Below are 11,744 nucleotides of genomic sequence, written 5' to 3' on the forward strand. Positions count from 1 at the left end.
TATTTGTGGATGGAGAAGAGGACGGGAAGAGGGGGGCGGCGATGAGATAAATGCTAATGGGGAAGCGAAGCGTGCTATGGGGAAGCGGAGCCGCCGATTTAGTCCTGGGCAGTCAAAAGGAGTTGTTGCCACGTTCACACCTCCCCGTGCGTTGTTCACACCACCACGTCTTGCCACGTCAAAATGTAACTTCTCACTTCTCAGTAAAATGAATAGCCCGATCGTGCACAGCCATGATTTAGGTGTAATGCAACTTCCCTTGAAAAAATTGTGTAATGCAACTGCTCCCTCATTACACAGAACAAAGTCATACAGTGGGACAACTGAATTTGTAGGCTTGTTTCATCTGCACGTGTCATGTTTTATATTTGTCCTAAAATATGTTGTAAAACTTTACAAACAATGGAATGGCAAATGGATGTGACAAAACTTCGTCAGCAACTGCGTGGATTCGTCTGCCATATATCCGATGTCCGGTACGGAGGAGGGGAATGTTGATCCACGCGATGCCATGTGTTTCGTCTGGACCCATATCATGCACCCCGAGCCAACCGGGCCAAAACATGCGCCGCTAGCCTTCTCGATCTAAATAATGAGCTAGTGTCCACCATGTGTAGAGATGCTCATGTGGACAGGTTTGCTAGCACTAGTGAATGACGTCGGATCTCGGTGTGCAATATGTGTAGCTGCATGTCTCTTTGGCGTGCCTGGCATACCGAAGGGACTCGTCGAAGGTCCAACGAACCGCGGTGGGGTCAATGATGGATGTATGGTGTGGGTCACCCTGGCTAACGGTGCATGGTTTGAGTTTAGGTGGCTAGGTTTGCATGGCTGGGGGGCTAGATGGCTAATGAGTGCGCATGCGTCATCTGTACATTGTCAAGGTTGAATGGTGGTTGTCTACGTGGCCATGCGTGCATGCATGGTGTGGGTCCAGTTTGCGTTTGGCGCACGGGATGTGCCTTGGTGGGTAGGGCCCACAACTTGCGGCACAGAGTTCTGAAGCAGATGAAGGGGCGGGCCCCGGTCTTCGTCCACAAGCAGGACTTGTTCCCTCTCGAGCTAGCTCCGGGATGCGTTTTGGTCTCGTTTACACACAACCTATGTGAAGGCTTATGTGTGCTGCTCTCGATGTTCGATCACACCCACACCGCGAAAGGTCCCAAGAAATTTGGATCCATCATGAATTTGCACGGATTATAGCGGCGGCAGACAAGACCCGACATTTTTTGCCCTTAACAACGGCTCTGAGGCGGCCCTGCCCATTGGTCGCAGATGGCACATATATGGACCAGAGCTTAGCATGGAACTATCACCCCCAATCCCTGCTGTGATTTCATGTGGCCGCGGTATAGATCCTGAATTTCCGAGGATACTGCCATAGAAATGTGGCAAATGTCCCGAATATGGCAAGCGCGGGCTCCGAGAAAGGCCGGGACCTTGCATGCGCTTTTGGATTGTTCTTCGTTGACCCGAGAGAGAGCATCGACGAAAATGGAGGAACGGGCCCGCACTCATTGCGCACACCGGACACGTTACCTCAAGGTAGCTAGATCCAAACCATGCACCCCCGCCGTCTAGGCCCACGTGGTGCACCACTTAGACACTAGACCCACATCACTTACGCCGGCCCCCAAGCCAACCATTCCCCGTGTAGACTCATATGCCGCACCCTGCAAATAGCTTAGCACAAGACTTCCACCCCGATTTCCACAACATGCACCACTACACGTAAGTGTCCAAAAAATGGACTATCGCATTATCAACATTTTTTTGCCAAAACAAGTAAGTTGTTTTTAAATTGCTTGAAAATAGCAAGGTTTCTGTTAAATTATAATTTCATTAATTACACATTATAACGTGCATTTTTTGTCCCTCACGTTCACGCTGGCCTCGCCCTATAATCTAGGAGTGGTCGATCCAATCTCCCCACGGGGGACAACTTCCACGCACTATCTATCTTGGTTGGTTGCAACCATCTCGCCATCACGGTTTTTTATGGGAAAATCACATTCTTTTGTTTTTCCTTTCAAAGATATGTGGCGAAAAAACATGGAACAAAAATTGTAGAAGGCATGGTGGGATACGTGCACATGTTGTCTTTTTGTACTACAAGTGCACTTGTTGGCAAGTTGCATGTGCACGTGTCATGTTTCATTTTTTTATTGAAAATTATGTTGTACACCTTTACATAGACGCTTGAATTATTGTTTTCGTATGTTAATAATTCCTAAATATTGAAATTCAGCATGCACATAACACATGGCTTCCAAGCTTCGTCAGCGACCACTTGGATTCGTCTGGTACATGCCCGTTGTCTGGTATTAGGCAGGGGAATGTGGATCCATGCGATGGCATGCGTTTCATCTGGACCCATGTCACGCACCCCCAGCCAATCGGGGCGACATCATGTGCCGCTAGGCTTCTCGATCGTAACCATGCGCTAGTGTCCACCATGGGCAGAGATGCTCAGGTGCACAGGTTTGCTGGCACTAGTGAATGACGTCGTATCTCGGTGTGCAATATGTGTAGTCGCGTGTTGCTTTGACGTACCTGGCATGCCGAGGGAAAGGACTCGTGCCGGAGGTCCAACGAACCGAGGTGGGGTCAATAATGGATGGATGGTGTGGGTGAACCTGGCAAACGGTGCACGGTTTGAGTGAAGCTGGCTAGGTGTGCATGGCTGGGGGCTAGATGGCTAATGAGTGCGCATGCATCTTGTGTACATTGTCAAGGTTGACCGGTGAGTGTCTACTTGGCCACGCGTGCATACATGGTGTCGGTCCAGTTGGCGTGCAGCGCACGGGACGAGCCTTGGTTGCTAGGGTCCACATCTTGCGGCACGGAGTTCTGAAGCAGATGAAGGGGCAGGCCCTGCACACCGTTCATAGGCCAGACTCGTTTCCTCTCAATGGACAATGGCTCCGAGGCGGCCCTTCTCTTTGGTGGCACATGGCCCATATATATGGACCAAAGACCTTAGCATGTGATTGTTACCCCATTCCCTGCTATGATTTCATGTGGCCGCGGTATAGATCGTGAATTCCCGATGATACTACCCTAGAAATGCGGCAACTGTCCCGAATATGGCACGCGGGACCCAAGAAAGGCCGGGACCTAGCATGCGCGTTTGGATTGTTCTCTGTTGACCCGAGAGAAAGCACCGATGAAAACGGAGGAACGGGCCCGCACTCAGTGCGCAAAACGGATGCGTTACCTCAAGGTAGCTAGATCCAAACCATGCACGCCCGCCGTCTAGACTCACGTGGCGCACTACTTATGCAGTAGACCCACACCACTTACACCGGCCCCCAAGCCAAGCATTCCCCCCGGATAGACTCATATATCGCACACCACAAAATAGAATTAGCACAAGACTTTCACCCCGATTCACCAGGTTACTACCTTGTGCACCCCTAGCCAGCATGATACACTACATGCACCTAGAGCCACCTGGGCCCATAGCATGCACCACTACACGTACGTGTCCACAAAAAGAACTAACCCATAATCAACTTTTTTTTGCCAAAACAATTTAGTTATTTTTTTAATGGCTTGAAAATAGCAAGGTTTCTCTTAAATAATAATTTCGTTAATTACAATAAGGTCCATTTTGTAACCACACAAAATTCCCACCTTCCCTCGAAAAAAAGAATTCTCCTCTCACGATCACGATGGCCACACCCTATAATCTAGGAGTCGATCCAATCTCCCCACGAGGGCCAAGTTGCACGCAGTAGATATTTTTGGTCGGTTGCAAATTTCTCTCCAAAACGGTTTATTATGAGAAAATCACCTTATATTTTTTTACTTCCAAAGACATGTGGCGACAAAAGCATGGAACAAAATCGTAGGAGGCACGGTTGGATACGTGCACATGCTGTCTTTTTCTACTACAACTGGACCTGTTGGCAAATTCCATGTGCACGTGTCTTGTTTCAATTTATCTTGAAAATTATGTTGTACACATTTACATAGGCGACAAATTGTTGTTTTGATATGTTAATAAGCCCTAAATATTGACCACGTGACACATGTGGTAAGCAATCCAAACAATTCAAAAAAAATCCCTAAATATTGAATTCAAGCATGCTCCTAGAAATTATCAGTCATAGAACCAACATCTCTTTCGTAGAGATTAAGGTACTTCCACATTAAATCTAATACAATAAATTCAAAGGATCAACTTAATACATTAATAGCACATAGGGATGTAGCCCAGGAATCCAACGAGTAGAGAGAAAAGGAGGAAAAAAAGCTGGAAGAAGAAGGATCAGCCAGCAGCAACGCCATCAGCCTCCTAGCCTCACAATTCTAGGTCTCCAGCCTTGTGAACTCCAGTTATTTTCTTGCGAAACACGAATGGCAAAGTTGCTGTTACAGGTTAGGACTTAGTGAAACTTATAGTTATGTTGAAACAGTTATAATGACAAACATTGTTGACATGATGGTTACAACAAGCAAACAAAACCAAGCTCACAAGTGCAACTTACTTTTAACATCAAACAATTATATTACCGTGGCCACTTTAGAGCAAGATTTTACCATGCAACATAACCTTGTCATAGCAACAAAAGGCATGGCATGAAAGTATTGACAACATAATGCAAATAAATTTTAGGAAGCATGGCCATAGGAGTTATATTTTTAGTGGCAACCTTCAAGCAAAGTTGCATAGTTTTATAACAGAAAGGGCTGCTGTTATTGGTAGAGGCACACTAAGGTTGGCTAGCCATCGAGGATGACCAGTGGGCCAGGGGCCACATGACTGGGAGCATTTGTGTGTGCGTGACTGCCGTGGGACCCGGATGTCAGTGGCTTACTTTGAAAACAAAAAGGGGGGTTTATAGTTTAGTGGGAACCATCAAGCAAATTTGCAAAGTTTTATAGCTGACAGATTTATACTTGCTGAGATGCACAGAGTAAAATGATGGCATGTTGGAGGCAATAAATAAATATGCTACATGGCTTGTCATGGCATCTAATTGCACAGAATGCTAGTACAAATCATGGAGAACAAGACATACAACATGAGCATCTCCATAAGAGCTGGTAGCTCTACCAAAAAGCAATCAACAACTCAAAAAAAGGTTCAGATATAGTATCAAGCACTTAATAATAGACAGACACATAACAAATTTTTGGAGTAGAAATGCAGGTGAACATCAAATACTACCAGTACAACAGTACAAATTTAGCCTAGGGTTCATATACATCATAATCCAGCCCCCAAAAGCATGTACTCAATCACTACCACAACAACTGTAAGCACGAGCAGTAGGAAGATTAGGAGTGGGGAAGCTTACTCTAAACAACGGTACCGCCGCCGTTCAGACGAGGGGAGCGGCGAGGGAAGCGTGGAGAACGGCGGGGAAGCGATGTCATGACCACTGTCCTCCTCCTCTTGCGCTTCGGACTCATCTCCGACTCGGTTGGAGGCTCCACAATCTGCAACGGCACCTCGTGCACCGTGGGTTCCTGATCCAGTGGATGCTCTACCCTGGATCTGAACACCCACAACCTGCGCTTGTCCCATGGGCTGGACGAATTGGCCTGCTCCATCGCCCACAGGAGGATCTCGATGTCGTGCCTCGGTTGTGCGGGCGGGGGGAAAAGCTTTTTCTTCTCCCTGGATGTCATTTCCCTCAAAGTGGCCATTGCCGTCCAGTTCAACTGCCTTATGTTGTTAAACCAAGAACGGATCTCCATCAACCTGGCCATCTTGACCTGGTCGTCACCACCGATCTCCACGAAGTCGGCGTTCTCGCTGCCGGTGATCTGCTCCTCCATCGAGGTTCTTGCATGGATGAAAGAAGGGGGTGGGATGTGGAAGAGGAGACAAGCAAAGTTGCGGCCGCGAGAAGCAGGAGAAGGAGAGGGAGGAGATGTCGCGGTTGTAATGGCGATGGGTGAGGGTAAGGACGATGGCGGCGGCGGTTCTGCATTGGGTGAGAGGGGCGGCGCGTGATTGTTTTCTTCCTATGACTTTTTTTTGAGACAATTTTTTCCGATGACTAAAATGCCAGAGATTAAAACGGTTCCAAAAAAGCCCAACCACTGTAAAACTTTGTATAATAAATATAGATAATTCGGGCCAATCAAAGCCCACAACATGAATTAATAGTACGCTTACAACTTAAATAACACCAAGACAAATATAGATAGATAGATTTTTTAGCTAAAAAAGATAGATAGATAGATAGATGACCGCCGCTCTTCCACCAGGCTCCTCCTTGCTCCTCCTCCGGGCGCCCTTCACTGCTCCTCCGCGGTGTTGTTGATGGGGTACGGCGGAGTGTGCATGCGCTCGTCGGTGGGGTAGACGTTGTCGTAGTCCGTGAAGATGTTATGGGTGGTGAAAGCTATGAACTCGCAGCCACACCAGAACACGCGGCCGAGGAGGAAGAATGCGTCGAAGGGGTTGGTGAAGTGGGCAAGGATAGCAACCACAACCCCGTTGTGGATGACCTCCTCGACTCGGTACATCCTTGGAGATCCCCGAGGGAGCAGCCCGTAGCCAGCCCCAAGGAAGAAGTCAGTGAACCCCCTTGCGCCCCTCCACCTTGACATCGCCCACACACGAAGGGTGCTCTCGACGTACACCCCAGCGGGGTAGAGCATCTCCGGCACGGTGGGGATGAAGCGGTAGGTTGGCCCGGTGTATTGCATGGCTGCGGCGGGCTGGTTCTTGGGGCCGTTTGTGGTGAAGAAGAAGAAGGGCAGGCGCAAAATGCAGGTGGGAGAGTATGGGAGATAGATGAAGGGTGTGAGAGGAAGAGGAACATGATAGGTGGCTTAAATAGCCACCGTGGCAGTAATGGGGTCAAATGTGAACAAAATTTCCACCCACCGCGGCATCGGAAGTGTACACGTGTGGGAAACTGTAGTGTGAATGAAAATGCAAAGTTTAAGTGTTGCCCTATGTGCCATCGGTCGGGTCAACCGGGGACGGCTCTTCGGCGCGTGCTCCTTCGCGTATGTGAACGCATGCAATGTAGGCTCGCTCGGGCGCATGCAACGGCGGTGGACATCGCTCGGTCCAACGGTTGGGCTTCTTTACACAGCCCAACGACACGCATGGATGGCAGCCCACCCTCGAGCGCAAAAAAAAAACAGGCGCAGAAAAAAAACGTTAGTATTATATGATTTATCGACGCGAAAGCCCTAGATAATCCTTACAACGTCAAAAAGCTACGAAACTTGGCAATGATGGGTCATGTTGGTACAAGGTTGTTGGTCCACTTAAATGATGTCGACAAAAACATGCTTCGAGACGGACCCTTCCCGTCCCGAAAGGCCTCCCATGAAGCAGGTTCAGAATCACACCGAATTTTGCCACGATGTAAGTCCAATGAGATCAACACTTGTTCTTGTTGGCCAATGTGGCACTGACCGTCGAAGGAGATAAAGATTGATACTTGTTCATGTGGGCCCATATTTTTTAAACATGACTATATGCTTTTAGGTCTTCACCCTCCCCAATTTGTTGGCCAACTCAGCAGGTTTTGCCTTAAGATGCCACCTCTTTCTGTAAGCTGCAACTGCTGTGGTTTTGGAATGCTCGTTCTCTTTCCTGCAGAACTGGCATTTATAGAGACCGTTACGCCGGTACACAATCTTTGCAGCCATGAGCCACTTGAAGATTTTATTTCTGAAAGCTTCCCTCAGCTGTAGGTAGTTCTCCCATTCTTCCAAATCTGCAATCTGGTATTAGAAGAAAAAAATCTCATGCCAGTGAATTGTACATTATATCAAAGTCAGGCATAAATGGATTGTTTTTTCTTTGTATTGGTTTCCTAAAACTTCGGTTATATGAAAGACAGGCATAAAATGGAATACAAATGATCCATTCATCTAAATTTGCAAACCCTAGGACTGATAACCGTACGATTAATCAAAAAAAAGGCGAACAGTATGATTGTCTATATGACTAGCGAGGAATAACAAGAGAGCAATTTATAGGGTTAACCTCAAGAAGGCAAATTCTAGGGTTAATATCTGTACACACTAACCGGTTCGTCGTCGTTGGTGCTGTGTTGGGCCAGCTGCGGCTGCGAATTGGCGGCCACGACGTCCTTGTCGACCAGTTCCTTCATGGGGTCCACATCCGCCGCACAGAGCGCACCAGCCATGCACCCTCCCCCGGCAGGTAGGATCATCCTCGCCGGCAAGAATGTGGGCTTTTTGGCGGCGCCGAGTAATGGGCGGCGACAAAGATGTGGGTGGGTAGGCAGAGGCGATCGAACGTTGGAGGCGGGAGCGAGATTTGGGGAGTGAAAATTCAATTTGTTTGGGGGAGAGAGGTCAAGGCCGCGCACAATTCGTCACTTTCGAAATTTAGGTAGAAACATGCACGTATACGGCATCGTGCACACCTAGAGATTTGCCCGAACCAACCAATCAACCAACCAAGTAAAAGAAAAAGTGCACAATGTTGGTCCACAAACGTGGCAACATAAACCAAACACCAAAATAGTGTGTTAAAAAAACAACAAAATAGGAGGGACATTTTTTTTGTTTTGCGCAGTACTACTAAATACTAGAAGGGAGAATACTAGAAGGGACAGTTGGCACATTTAATTTCACATGGCATCTACCAGCTTTTTTGTTCATGGCTAGCTATGTTGTACGGATTAGGTAAAATGAATGGATAATTATTAAACCCTAGCTATTTTCAAGGTTTATCGGTGTGTGTCTACGTGGCCAAGTGTGCTTGCACGGTGTGGGTCCAGGTGAGTGTGATCATAACGGCAGCTGATGAGCATCATAGCCTAGAGAGCGGCGTCGAGGCCACCCCTCCCTTTGGTAGCATATGGTGCATATCTGGACCAAAGAGCTTAACATGGGGCTTTCATCCCAATCCTTGCTATGATTTTATGTGGCCGCCGTAGATCTTGAACTTTCGATGTTACAGCCCTAGAAATGCGGTAAATGTCCCGAATATGGGAGGGAGGGGGAGAAAGGCCACGCAATAAAGGATCCCCATAATTTTATGTTTGTTTTATCTGGCAAGACAAACAAGTTTTTTAAAATAAGGATTTTTAGCATGTTTTAATAAGGATTTTATAATTTCACATTATAAGGTGCTTATTTTTTCCTAAAACAAATGTGTTGCAAACGCACAAAGCTCCACATTGCGCCTCTCACCATCACGTTCACGTTGAACTCACCCTAAAATGAAGGAGAGGTAGATCGAATCTCCCCACAGGGGGCACCTCACCTAGTAGCTAAATATGGTTAGTTGAGAATTTCTCCCCAAGTTGTTTTTTGAGGCAAATCACATTGTTTTTTTTCCTCCAATATTGTGGCGAAATACATGGAAGAAAAATCGTGGGAGGCACGGTGGAACGAGTGCACCTGTTTTTCCCCTCCAAAAGTGCACTAGTTGCCATATTGCAAGTGAACGTGTCACCTGTACAAACAATTGAATTGTCATTTTTATTTTGTTAACAATTCCTAAATATTGAATTTCAGCATGCACCTACCCCATGTCAGTTAGGTAAAAAAAAATTTATCCAAGCTCTGCCAGCGACCGTGCAGATTCTTGTACCATGCACGTGTTGCTCCGGGCCTCTGGCGTCCGGTACCGGACAGGGGAATCTAGATGTGATGCAATACAATTCATGTTGACCCATATCATGCACCCTTAGCCAACCAAGCCGACAACATGCACCGCTAGCCACCTCGATCTAGACCATGCGGTAGTGTCCACGATGGGCAAAGATGCTCAGTTGGACATGTTTGCTGGCACTAGTGCATGATGCCCAATCTCGGTGTGCAAGACGGGTAGCCGTGTGTCGCTTTGACATGCTTGGCTTACGGATGGAGGGACTGGTTCGAGAACTAATGAACCGAGGTGGGGTCAAGGGTGGATGGATGGTGTGGGTCAACTTGGGTAAAGGGGAACGGTTTAAGGCCATTTGAACAATGTATGGCATGGCTATGGTCATGAGCTACCTCACTTGCCTTATCACGAATTTTTTCATAAGGGGACAGTGTAAACCTAAAAAATTTGAGTTTTATTTTTGGATATCCTGTTTGTTACATTTATGGCATCGTGTACAACAAATTTGGGGTTATTTTGGAGATGGTGAAAAAATGACTTCATTACAGACGGACCGTTTGGTCTCACTTAAGCGAGTTTTTCTAACAAGGTGGTTTTTTCGACCACATCCAAATCACCTAAAATTTTGTACACATGATATTTTCATAAACATAGACAGAATTTGAAAGTTTTCCAATTTTTTTAGAATTTTATATAATTTATAGTGGCTCAGTGAAACTCAGGTACATACCTCTGACTTTACCTTAAGGGGACAGTGTAAACTTCATTATTGCTGAATTTTCTTTGATAATCATGTTTATTACATGGATGTGACTGTGTAAAAAAAATTGGGTGATTTGGAAAAGAAAAAGCTCACCAACTAACAGGAGATATCAAACCCCACGGCCTGCATACGACTAGAAACCCAACCATATGGGCCAGGATGCAGGCTCGTGGGATGTTGATTTCTCCTGCTAGTAGGCCCCACAGGGCATACACAGAAGTGGATAGGGAACGTGCTGTTTCAGTGAGAGAGGCTCATGCAATTGGTCTCTCAGCCGCGTATATAAGTAGGTGCGTGCGCGTCTCGCTTGGCGAGGTGGGACTAAACTCCCACCACCCGTCAGTTACGCCCGGTGCGTCTCAGCGTTGGGCCAAATATTGTTGGGTTGTCCCAGGCGAACCTCACCCGCGTGCTGGACCACGCGTCCCTGTAGATGGTTGGGTTGGCCCATCATGTATGCATATCCTTTTTGTTTTTTGTTTTTCACAAATTCTCTTCCATTAATTATTATACAGTTCTAAAACAAAGGTTGTTGTAAACGCACAAAACTCCTTCTTCAGCCTCTCACCAGCACGTTCACGTTGAACTCACCCTAAAATCAAGGAGAGGTAGATCGAATCTCCCCACGGGGGACAACCTCCACGGAGTAGCTAAATATGGTTACTTCAGATTTTCTTCCCAAGTCGTTTTTTGAGGGGAAAATACATTTTTCTTTTTTCCTCCAATATTTGAGGCGAAATACATGGAACAAAAATTGTGGGAGGCACGGGGGATACCTGTTTTTTCCCCTCCAAAAGTGCACTTGTTGCCAAAATGCATGTGAACGTGTCATATTCCACATTTTCCTTAAAACATGTTGTACACCTTCACAAACAATTGAATTGTCGTTTTCATTTGGTTATCAATTCCTAAATCTTGAATTTCAGCATGCACCTATCCCATGGCGTCTCATCCAAGCTCCCACATCAACCACGCAGATTCTTCTACCATGCATGTGTGCTGCTCCGGCGTTCGGTACAAGAGAGGGGAATCTTGATCCGATGTGATGCGATTCATGTCTACCCATCGCATGCACCGCTAGGCAACCGGGCTGGCAACATGCACCGCTAGCCGCCTCGATCCAGATAATGGGCAAAGATGCTCAGCTGGACATGTTTGTTGGCACTAGTGCATGATCCGCCAATCTTGGTGTGCAAGACGTGTAGCCGTGTGTCGTTTTAACATGCTTGGCATACCGAGGGAAGGGACTCCTCGGAGATCCAACGAACCGAGGTGGGGTCAAGGATGGATGGATGGTGTGGGTCAGCTTGGCTAAAGGTTTACGGTGGGTTTCTATGTGGCCAAGTGTGCATGCATGGTGTGAATCCAGCTGTGTGTGATGCACTGGACGGGCCTTTTTGGATAGGGCCCACATGA

The sequence above is a fragment of the Triticum aestivum genome, chromosome 3D (genome assembly GCF_018294505.1).
Source record: "Triticum aestivum cultivar Chinese Spring chromosome 3D, IWGSC CS RefSeq v2.1, whole genome shotgun sequence".
In the NCBI taxonomy this organism is placed as follows: Eukaryota; Viridiplantae; Streptophyta; class Magnoliopsida; order Poales; family Poaceae; genus Triticum; species Triticum aestivum.